This window comes from Ovis aries, chromosome 12 (genome assembly GCF_016772045.2).
Source record: "Ovis aries strain OAR_USU_Benz2616 breed Rambouillet chromosome 12, ARS-UI_Ramb_v3.0, whole genome shotgun sequence".
Classification (NCBI taxonomy): domain Eukaryota; kingdom Metazoa; phylum Chordata; class Mammalia; order Artiodactyla; family Bovidae; genus Ovis; species Ovis aries.
In genome coordinates this window covers 65858-76130 of record NC_056065.1, presented here as the reverse complement: position 1 = coordinate 76130, position 10273 = coordinate 65858, and the positions used below count along the sequence as shown (strand labels likewise).

Genomic DNA, 10273 nt, shown 5'->3' with positions numbered 1-10273 from the left:
TGCAGGTCTGCATGGGCCGATCTCCAGAGCCCAAAGTGTGAAGGACTTAATGATAACACGCATGCTCATGGTCCCCACTGGTATGTTTCAACTGTGCTCTCAGCACTGTACAGAGAGCTTCCCACACTTCTGATGGCACAGTGAACTATGATTTCTTTATTTTGTCTACAGAAGATTCAGTAAGCTTCCCAAGTGATACCTAGTACAGGTATTGGCCAATTGCATTCAATCTTAGACTGTATTGCTTTAAAATGATTTTATTTATTTATTTTGGGGTGTGCTGTGTCTTCATTGCTGTGCAAGCTGTTCTCTGTGGAAAGAGGGGGCCGCTTCATGATTGTGTGTCTGGGCTTCTCATTGCTGTGGTTCCTCTTGGGAGCATGGGCACTGGGGCACGTGGGCTTCAGTTGCTGCTGGGTGTGGGCTCAAAACTTGCAGTGGCCAGAATCTAGAGCACAGACTCAATAACTGAGGCATACAGGCTTAGTTGCTCTGTAACATGTGGGATCTTCCTGGACCAGGGATGAAACCCATGTCTCCTGCATGGGCATGGGATTGTTTACCATGGAGCCACCAGGGAAGCCCCAGTCCCAAACTCAAGACTGATGTGTTTACGTCACCACTTTTTATTGGAGAGTTTTTAAACGATCCAGTCAGGCCTGGAAAAAGAACACAACATGTACGTACTTTCAATGTGATCATTGAGGCCAGGAGGAGTCATGCAGATGCCGATAAGGGAGTAAGGTTCTTTTCCTTACTTAATTTTTCCTTATTTGCCTTTTCATAAGGTGATGATTTGACTCACAGTCCACACTCCTGCTCCCACTGCTCCCCTCCGTGAACTGGAGTTTGAACCTAGGTGGGCCTCTGAGCACACACATTGCTGGGTTCCGTCATGCTGGTTTGACCTTTGGTTCTCACAATCTGGCACTCTTGCTGCTTCTTGAAGTGACCTAGAGAAGAAGACATCGAATTCCATATTAGATAAGCTTCTTTAACTAGCGATGGTGGCACAACAGCCACAACAAGTGGGATGGATAAACACAAAAGCTGGTTCCTTTTGGACTATGAGCCCTCCTCTGTTCTTGTGTGTGTGTGTGTGTGTGTGTGTGTGTGTGTGTGTGTGTGTGTATGTGTGTGTGTTTGTGTGTGTGAGAGAGAGGCCTTTGTGGTCCTAAAGCAAGAAGCACTGAGGAGATAAGACTTTCTTTAACTAACATATTTTCCTTCATTTCAGTCTTGATGGTCCAACGATTTGGAGGATGACATTCAATGTTTCAGGGTAGATGATTTAAGAAGCTGTGAAGGGACTGCCCTGCCTGGTTGTCTAGTGGTTCATAATCCACCTGCTGATGAGGCAGGGGACAGGGTGTTTTCAATCGATCCCTGATCTGGGAAGATGCCACTGGGCTCTGGGTAGGTTCTATATAAACCTACAGAACGGACAGTGCCAGGCGTGAAGTGAGGGCACACAGATGGGGGACTATGGATGAGGGTGACTGATACTGACTGACACTGACATCTCCATGTAGGTGGGTTGTGGCCAGCACACTCCTCTGGGGCAGGATGTTCCTAGGGCTGCTGGGGAGCGCACGCTAGCCGGAGGAGCAGGGGACCTAAGGGAACTCTCTGTCCTCTCTGCTCAGTTTTGCCCCTGGAACCCTAATCTGCTCAAAGAGAGGATTCATCCTATGGAAAGACAAACCCACAAGTGGGTGAACCTCATTTCTGGTTCACTTTAATTCTAAACGTGCAATGGTCGGATTCACTCAACTCTCTGGATTTCTGTTCTCCCTGAGATCCCGACCTACTCACTGGAAGAACACATGGAGCTGGATGAGATCTCCCTCTGCATGGCAGCTCCAGTGGTGTACACATTTCAATGGCTGTGGCTTGTGGACATCGCACTGAAAGCCTGAAACCGCCAGTGTTTCAGACACCTGTTTCCGCAATGAGTGAACAGTTCTAGCTGTGGGAAGCCCAAAACTTGCCACAAACTGCTCCTCTTCCTCCTCCTCCTCTCTGTCCCCATCATTCCCCCTACATGCAGGCTCCCCCATCTCGCCTGGCCCCGGACCGTCCGGGTCTCAGCCACCCGTGGAAAAGACCAGGAAAAAATGGTCCCATAATGATGCAACCAAGAAACAACGGAAGTCCACTTAGATGCAGTTAGGAGACACCTGAGCATACCTAGGCCAACATTGCCACCGTGTGGGATGAAAGGCCAGTGTGAGGAGAGCTCAAGACTTCAGAGGAGGAGGAAGAGGAGCAGGAGGGAGGGAGGAAGGGAGGGAGGGAGGAAGGGAGGGAGGGAGGAAGGGAGGGAGAGAGGGAGGAAGGGGGGGGGGAGGAGGGGGGGGTGGGGAGGGACAGGCTGAAGCTATCTCAGGGAGATGATGTGGGTGAAAATGTTCCTGTTCAGAAGGGTGCTCGAAGAGATAGTTCCGGGACCATGAGAGCACAAAGGGCTTCGTTTTGCTCGCTGATCTTAAAGCTGGGAGTGGGAGATAGGGGAGGGAATCATCCAGACATAGGAAAGACACCAGGCTGAGAAGGCAAGACAGATTCTTTACAAAAGTGAATCGGATGCTTTTCTGTCAATGGTTTCCATAATCAGAACATCATGGAAATCCCTCCATCTATTCATCTACCATCATTTTGCTCCTTTTCTGTTCTCTACATTTTTAATGGCGAGTGAGTGAGAGAGTCTTTCAATGATTTGATAGGATTTTTGAATGTCGTGGGACCATGGTACTCTTCAGCCATGGATGAACGTGATAGCTTCTTTTGTCCATTTCAGCTTTCAGAGTTATCCTGAACTCCCCACCAAGTGAGGCCAGTGTGTTGCTGTGTGCTGGAGGACACCGTGCTACCCACATCTTGATCTTAGACTGAACAAAACCACCATTGGGAGTGTGTTCATTGGCTTCATTTCCTTTCTCTATGGCACTCACCTGACTGTCCTGTCCACTCTTTGGATCCCTTCTCTGCCGGCGACGGAATGAAACACCAACACTGCAGAGTGGTTTAAATCTTTATATTTTAACACTTGCTTCTTACAGCTGCTTTATTTTATATCCTTTGCACAACCCCCTACAGGGCAAGCTGCCAAGCACTATGATTCAGAGACTATAGAGTGCGCAGGCGCAGGGCGAGATAACCTTTACCTCGGCTTATTTACTGCAGCTAAGACTTTGTTTGGGGGAACTTCCTTATCAACTTAGAATCCGTTTTGTCCCAAGGTCTGTTCCTTTTGAGGAATCAGAGAAACATCCTTGTGTGCAAGCAATGTTCTTTTCCCATGGGAACAAATAGGATTTTTAGCTGAACATCTCATTTGCAAGAATGCTCAGCCCTGGTTGAGAGTCTCGTTTGCAAGCACTTCTCAACCTTCTTTAAACCTAGTTCCCTACACTGGGCAGAACATCTCGTTTGCAAAAATGTTCAGCCCTGGTTGAGAGTCTCGTTTGCAAGCACTTCTCAACCTTCTTTAAACCTAGTTCCCTACACTTCTCTCCCCCTCCCCCTCAAGGTAATTGGTTCTTTTCTTTCTCCTCCTGCTCCTCTTTCTTCTCACCCTAGTTTCTCTCCCCACCTCTTCCCCTCCAAATCCCACTCTTTTCAAATTGACATCCAACTGACTGACAACATTTTCTTTTGCCTTCTTTTCTTCCTTCCTTTCTTCTTTCGTTCCATTTCTTTGTTTGTTTTGTCTTTTTTGGTTCCCCCATTAATTTTCAGCTGTATAGAAGAGATTTTTTAGTGTAGTGTGTGACACAGCGATCACCAGGATACATCTAGTTAGTGACTGTCTGTCACCACTTGGTGTCATGGCAAATGATATTTGGTGTCATGACTTACCCGTGACTCATTTGTTTCATAAGTGGAAGGTTGCACCACTTTGTCCGTCTCCCTCACTAGTGGCACTCACTCATTCTCTCCCCTACCCCATCCCCACCACCAGTTCCCCCCTCCCTCCTCTGGCCACCATGTGTTCCTTTGTGGTAGCTATGAGCCTGCTTCTGTTTTGCTCTGTTCTGTTAACTGTGTATCGTTTGGTAGGTTCTGCATGGAAAGAAGTGATCTGAGGTATTTCATTTAGCATAATACCCTCTAAAGGTCTCTCCAAGTTCCTGCAGACTGTGAGATTTCATTCCCTTCTGGTGGTTGAGTCCCATTCCTCTATGTGTGTGTGTGTGTGTGTGTGTGTGTGTGTGTGTGTGTGTCTGCATGAGCATGTGCATGTGTGCAAAACATGAATAGGACAGATATAGTCGTAGGCACACAGACAGAGATTTCTCTCATTATGTTCGTACCGATGTCTACCTCAGTATAGGTGTCGATACCACACATACGTACGTCCATTTCTTCTTTGTCCCCTCTGTGGGCACTCCGTACAGTTGCTGGGTTGGGTCGAATGGGCAATCTTTGGTGGAGTGTTCCGAGGGATCACAAGACTCTTTTCCCTAGTGATATGGTTTCTCTCTGTGTGAGGTTCCAGGTGCCTGCACACACACACCCCTCCGCAGCCCCCCACCCTCCCCACCACCCCCGCAGCTCCGCCACCCCAGACCTCCTGGCTGCCTGCCATTCCGGTGTTTGTAGCCAGTTATTTTGAAATCCATGTTCTCCTGACCTCAAGTGCACTTTCACCACCCACCCTCGCATGCTTGGGTTTGTTGTCTTTGGACTTTGTCACGGTCTCTACCTAGGTTGAGTTTTGCTTTCTCTTGTTGGGGGTCTAAGTGTCTCCTTTACCTTTCTTGCTCCTGGGCTTGTGTGTCTGTGTCTGCTTTCGAAAGTCCTGCTTCGTTCTCCGAGCAGCGCTTGCCTGGTTTCGCTTTGCCGGTCCCTCCCTCCCTCTTTCGGGGGGGGGGGCGGGTCGGGGGAGCTGGGATGTCACTGGTGGCCCTCTCTCTGGCAACATCGCCCCGTGCAAGCCCCGCCGCCGGCGTCTCTGTGGAATGTCCTGCCACCACCCTAGAATCACGTGGGGGAGCACGTCTCTTTCATGTAAGCCTCCTGAGGAGATATTTCCCAGCTCCTCTCCCTTCTTGTGTGGCCGGGATCGCGTCGCATCGCGTCCCGTCGCTCGGCAGCGGCGGCTCCGGGCTGCGCTTGGGCGTTTGGGCTGCTGGTGCTGTGGCACCCTTGGCGGCCGGAGAATAACAGTCCTCGGGACGTTCGAGCCGGTCGTCGGGAGCCACCTGGCGGCCGCTTTTATATTGTTCCTCCCCTCTGGAGCTTCGGCGAGACCTTCAGGAGGGTTGTGACTCAGCCGCCGGGCACGAGGGAGAGCTCCCAGACACCGGCTACACTGGCGGAGATCGTCCCGGTGGAGCCGAGACCTAGGGAAGTCCTGCTGTCACCAGAGATTGGTTCTCCAGGTTTCCGAGGAGCGTGGTCGTCGCGGAACTCCAGGCAGAGGCTCTGGGGTGGCGTGACGAGGTCGACCAGCATCTCCCCGTGCCCTTGCGGCCACGGAGACAGAACGGCTGGACCCTACCTGGGCCGGGCTGCGCAGTGGGCAGGGAGAGGGCCTTCCCTGCCTGGAACGCCTGGACTCAGATTCGGAGGTCCGGCTTCCTCCTCGGCCGCCCTCAAGAGCGTTCGCTTTGGCCTCGGCCCTCGCTGGAGGTGGGATTGGCCCGGACTGTGGTGTGGAGGTCGCTGGAGGGCGTGCCTGGTTCTGGGCCTTCGGGTTCTTTCTGACCTAGGTGTTATCCGCGTCGCACTCCGGACGTAGGGACACGCCCAAAAAAGTTGTGAGGGTTGATCGGGAGAGCCCGGCCAGCGCGGGAGTGTGTGCGGTCCCCTGTGGGGTCCGGTCGCCCGAGGCGTCTCCTCACATGCGTGCTTTTTGTTTCTCAAAATCCCGATAGGCCTGAAGATGTGGATGGACCAGACCCTGCTTTCTCCGGTGGCCAGGGAGGGCGCGCTCAACCCTTCAGTGTGCCCTCTTGGGTCTTGGTCATCGGATGTGACTTTTTCTCACCCTTCCCCAACTCCCTGAATCCCGCTCAGGAGGTGTGGACCGTCTCGGGCTGTCCATCTAAGATGGTCTTGGCCCTGGTGCAGTCCTTTGTCGGGGCCCACTCTTCTCGTTGGAGGCACGTCGCTGACTTTTTGCACATCAAAGCCAAAACCCGTTCTGAGACTCGCACTAAATGGTACACCTAAACGTGTGGGCAAAGAGGAGGGCGTCTCTGGCCAGCTTTGTCTCCCTTGGCGTCTGTGTCCCCACTTTTGCCAACATGCACCCCCTCCCCCTTCTCACCTCCGCCCCACCCTGGGTGAGCAGATGAACCCCCAAGAACTCCAGGGCTGGTGTTTATGGTGTACTGCTGGAGACAGGTGGGGGAGCCATGGTTCCGGGTTCCCTCCCTGTGAGTCACAGATGGGCCCCGCTATCGGCTGCTGTCATTTTGTCGCCCTTAATGGGCCTTTTTTATCACCAGGTAAGTGCTGACATGGTGTGCTTTAGTGTCTTATCAAAGACTGGGAGTCTTTGGATGCACATATGGTTCCAGGATTTTGGGCCACCAGCTGGTGACTGATTTGGCCTTGGCTACTGAAGCCATCTATGGGGGCTTATGTGCTAGCTCCTCTGGGGTGTCTGTCTGAACCAACCTGTGGTGCTATCTCTGGTCGGAGAATGGTAAGGAGAGTGTACAGTGCTGCAGGCACCTTAGTGGTGAGTGGAACAACTCGTTTTGTGGGGTGTGCTACATGTCAAGCATTGCCCTGGGGATTTGGTTCTTGCATGAGGGGAGATGGTGGGGAGGTTGTTGGTGAAACTAAAGGTTGGACCTTCTGGTGATTGTTTTTTGCCATGCCTCCTCCAGCTCCACCTTAGCTCAACTGATTGATGTGGTGTGGTTGTGTTTTCTGGGGTGAACCTAAGCTGTGCTGGAGGAGGGTTGAGTGTCCTTGGTAATGGTGTCTAACATGGTCTGTCCATGTTGTCTCTTGCTTGTTTTTCCCCCTGCTTGTTGGGGAGAGTGAGGGAACCAGTGGGTGGGGGATGAAAGCAGTTGGGTCCTGACATTTGGCCTTCTGTCCTATGTGTTGGGGCATCATTGAAGTCACTGGTTTTCTGATACAGCAGATGCTGTTTGGCTTTCATGGTGTGTGCCTTGTGAACAGTCCTCTCCATGCTCCCCACATTGAGAGGGTTACACTGTGTGCTGTGTAGGTGTGTGAGCATGCCTCATTTGACCCTTGGTGGTGTCCATAGAGTGTTCCAGGTCATCCACCAGGTACCTGAAGTTGAGGAGTGGTGTTTCCCTTATCAAAGTCTTACCCCTTGGGTCCCTGCCACGAGGGTGTGGGTCTCTCTAGGGGTGGGTGGTTCAGATAGTAGAAAAAGAATGCCTGTTCCTTTTGTGGAGACATAGATGAGACCTTGCAGGGGGTGGGTTGTGGGTTCTGCTCTTGCCCTGACTGTGCATGTGTTTGTGTGTGGTGGTTTACTTCTACTGCAGACTCCGTCAGAAACCACAGTATCCAGCACCAAAACATGTGGGCAGAAAGCCCTTTTTGCTGTGGGGTGGGGGGCTGGGTGCACTAGCCCTCTGGTGAGATTGTGTGTGGCTCATTGTGTACTGTGGCCTGTGCCTCCATGCTCGGAGTTAGAACAGGGATATGCTGGGCATTTGGCAAGTGGGGGGTTGTGCCTGTGCTGTGTGCATGTGTGGCTGGCCCTGTGGTATGAGCCCAGGGGGAAGGGGGGCTATGGAGTGCAATGTTTGGTTGGCCCTTCCTTCCCCAGTCCTACAGTGGCAGTGTAGAGGAACCTATACCTGTCTTTCCCCCTGAGCTTCAGCCACTGAGTGTATGGTTATGGGTGGAGGTAGCTGGGTAGATGGTATGCAAGCCCTGGTGGAAAGGCTAGGTTGTGGGGCCTTGTCTGGTGATGGCAAGGATTGGCTGGTGTCCCAGGTATTGCAGGATGTTTGTAGGGGTGGTGGTGGGATCTTGTGATGGTTTTCATGGTATGGCTGTGTTTCCAGTGTTTTCTGGTCCCCAGAAAATGCATGTGCATGTATCCTATGGCCTTGGGTGTGTGCCTGCTGGCCCTTCACTGTTACTGCTAGCTTTTTCTCATCCTAGATGTACAAAGCCAGTGAGGTGGTGGTGGGCGTGAACACTATGAAGGTGGGGTACCAGTCTGTTCTCCTGGGTGTGCTGTGGGACTGCCTGTGTGCTGGGAGGATGGGTGTGCTGTGAGACTGTTCGTGTCCTGGGAAGCCTCTGGTGGTGAGATCCAGTGGTGTGACCCGTGTTTACGGGGTTGATTTGAACCATTCCCCTTGCAGTGCTGTGTGGCCACCCTAGCTCCACAGCCAGATCCATGGTATTGTCCTGAGGCTATAGTCTGTTGGTGCCGTTTTGTGTCTGCCTCAGAATGCTTCCTGTATGCTGCTCCCTGGGGCTGTGCCCTTGGTCTCACTTCATGTGCTTACCATGGCCCTGATCCATTGCTTGTTTTGCTGATGCCTGTCTGCAACTGCTACTGCATGCTGGATAATGGGGAGCATTGAGCATTTGTGAAACCCAGTCCCACACTGGACTGTTGGTATCGTACACTTGCCTCAGTGTGGGTTGGGTACTTGGTTTGCCCCATTGAGCCAATTTCCCTGACCTTTCTAAACAATACCTTATGCCTCTGGGGTGGGTGGAAAGATGGGATGCCAAGGGTGTGTTGGGCATTTGCCTGGATGGTGGTCTGGGTGCTGGCTCACAGGGCTAACAGGATGGCAGGGTTTGTAAGGGGGTTGGTGTGGAGGAGCACACCAGCCCACACACGTAATTGTGGTGATGGTAAACCGCTGGGAACCATGTTGAGTGTGTGATCATGTGTGGCAATGGAAGGAATTGGTGGTTCTCTGGCTTGCTGAGGATGTATTTGAAACTTTCTACTATGACTGTGGGTATTTGGCTAAAATGGTAGAGTGCATTGAGCTGAAGGGCTAATAACACACGTAGAAGCATGCTGTAATTGTGATCAGTTTCTCACAGTGGTTGATTGTGCAAAAAGATTGAGACATGAATGTCTCAAGATGAAAAGTTGGGATGTGAAACTAGAACGCTAAAACGAGCTTATTTGGGCCCTGCAGGGGGTGATGAACACTATGGTTTTTGAAAACCATGTCTAGGGGAGGACAAGGGAAAATATAAGAAGCTGTGCCTATTCACATCATGCACAAGGATGCTTCTTGGGGAAGGAGGGACGACTGTCCTCTTTCTCCGGGCCTCTCGGGCCGAGTCTCCTGCCCACGAGAGAACGCACCGAGAGGAGGGGACGTTACGGCCCGTGGAACGGTCTCAGCACAGATACCCTAGACGGTGGGCAGGGGAGGGGGAGTCCCCCACACCTGAATCACCACAGGTGGCTCTGCAGCCAGGGCAGGGCTCGAAGGAATACAGCCACACATGGGCCGGGTGCCGGCATCCATCGTGGATGCGTGCGTGCGTGTCCCTGTGTGTGTCTTTCCTCCTCCGCCCTTGCCGCCGAGTGCCCTGAGGCACGCCCCTCGGCCAAGGTTGCCTGGGCAGCCGGAGCCTAAAGTTCCCGACGGGGGCTGGGGAGGGGGGTGCCAAGGAAGGGGACCCAGTGCTGCCCGCCCACGCGGACTGGGGGCGTCGCGCCCCGATCTGGGACACTGACGGGGGCGGCAGCCACCGGACAGCCCTGCTTCCTCCTCTTCCCCGCGCCGCCACCCCACCTCACCCCAGCTCACCCCACCCCAGCCCCCTTGGTTTTTCTGGGCCTCCCGTGGCCACCCACCGGCAGAGGGAATTCTCTGGCAAGAGGGGAGGGTTCGGGGCCCCTCCTGGGGGACTCGCTTTCGGGAGAGCGCTGGCTAAGTTACCTGGAGAGGAAGGCTGAGGTCGAGGCGGGCGCGACGGTGGTGCGGGCGTGGACGTCGGCCCCGCTTCCCCTTCTGGGTGCACGTGTTCAGGCGGCGATCGGCTCTGCTTGAACCGCCTTCTGCGTTGGTTTTGGAACCAGACCTAGGGGCAAACAGAGAGAATGCCTTCTGAGGAGAGAGGCCGCCAGTTGCTTCCAGCCGGCTCGGATCGGCATGGAGAGCCTGAAAGGGAGAACGGGGGCAGAGACACGGGGCCCTACCTGAACTCTGCTTTCGGCAATGCCGAGCTCCCGGGCCAGGCGTTCTCTGGTCGCTATCCCAGGGTAGGGGTTCTGTTGAAAGAGCGCTTGCAGGGCGTCCTTCTGGCTCAGCCTCAGAACGAGCCGCCTCCTTCGAGA

General features: G+C 53.3%; 1 long non-coding RNA gene across 2 annotated transcripts; it reads right to left on the bottom strand.

Moving 5' to 3' along the window:
• Window positions 1–608: 608 nt before the first annotated feature.
• LOC114117332 (uncharacterized) lies at window positions 609–9964 on the bottom strand. Of its 2 annotated transcripts, none has more exons than XR_009595654.1 (2): window positions 9876–9964; window positions 609–953 (listed from the first exon to the last, which is right to left on the bottom strand). It is a non-coding gene; the product is annotated as an uncharacterized LOC114117332 (long non-coding RNA). The 2 variants fall into 2 exon arrangements; XR_009595653.1 differs by lacking the exon at window positions 9876–9964 and adding an exon at window positions 4759–5109.
• Window positions 9965–10273: the final 309 nt, after the last annotated feature.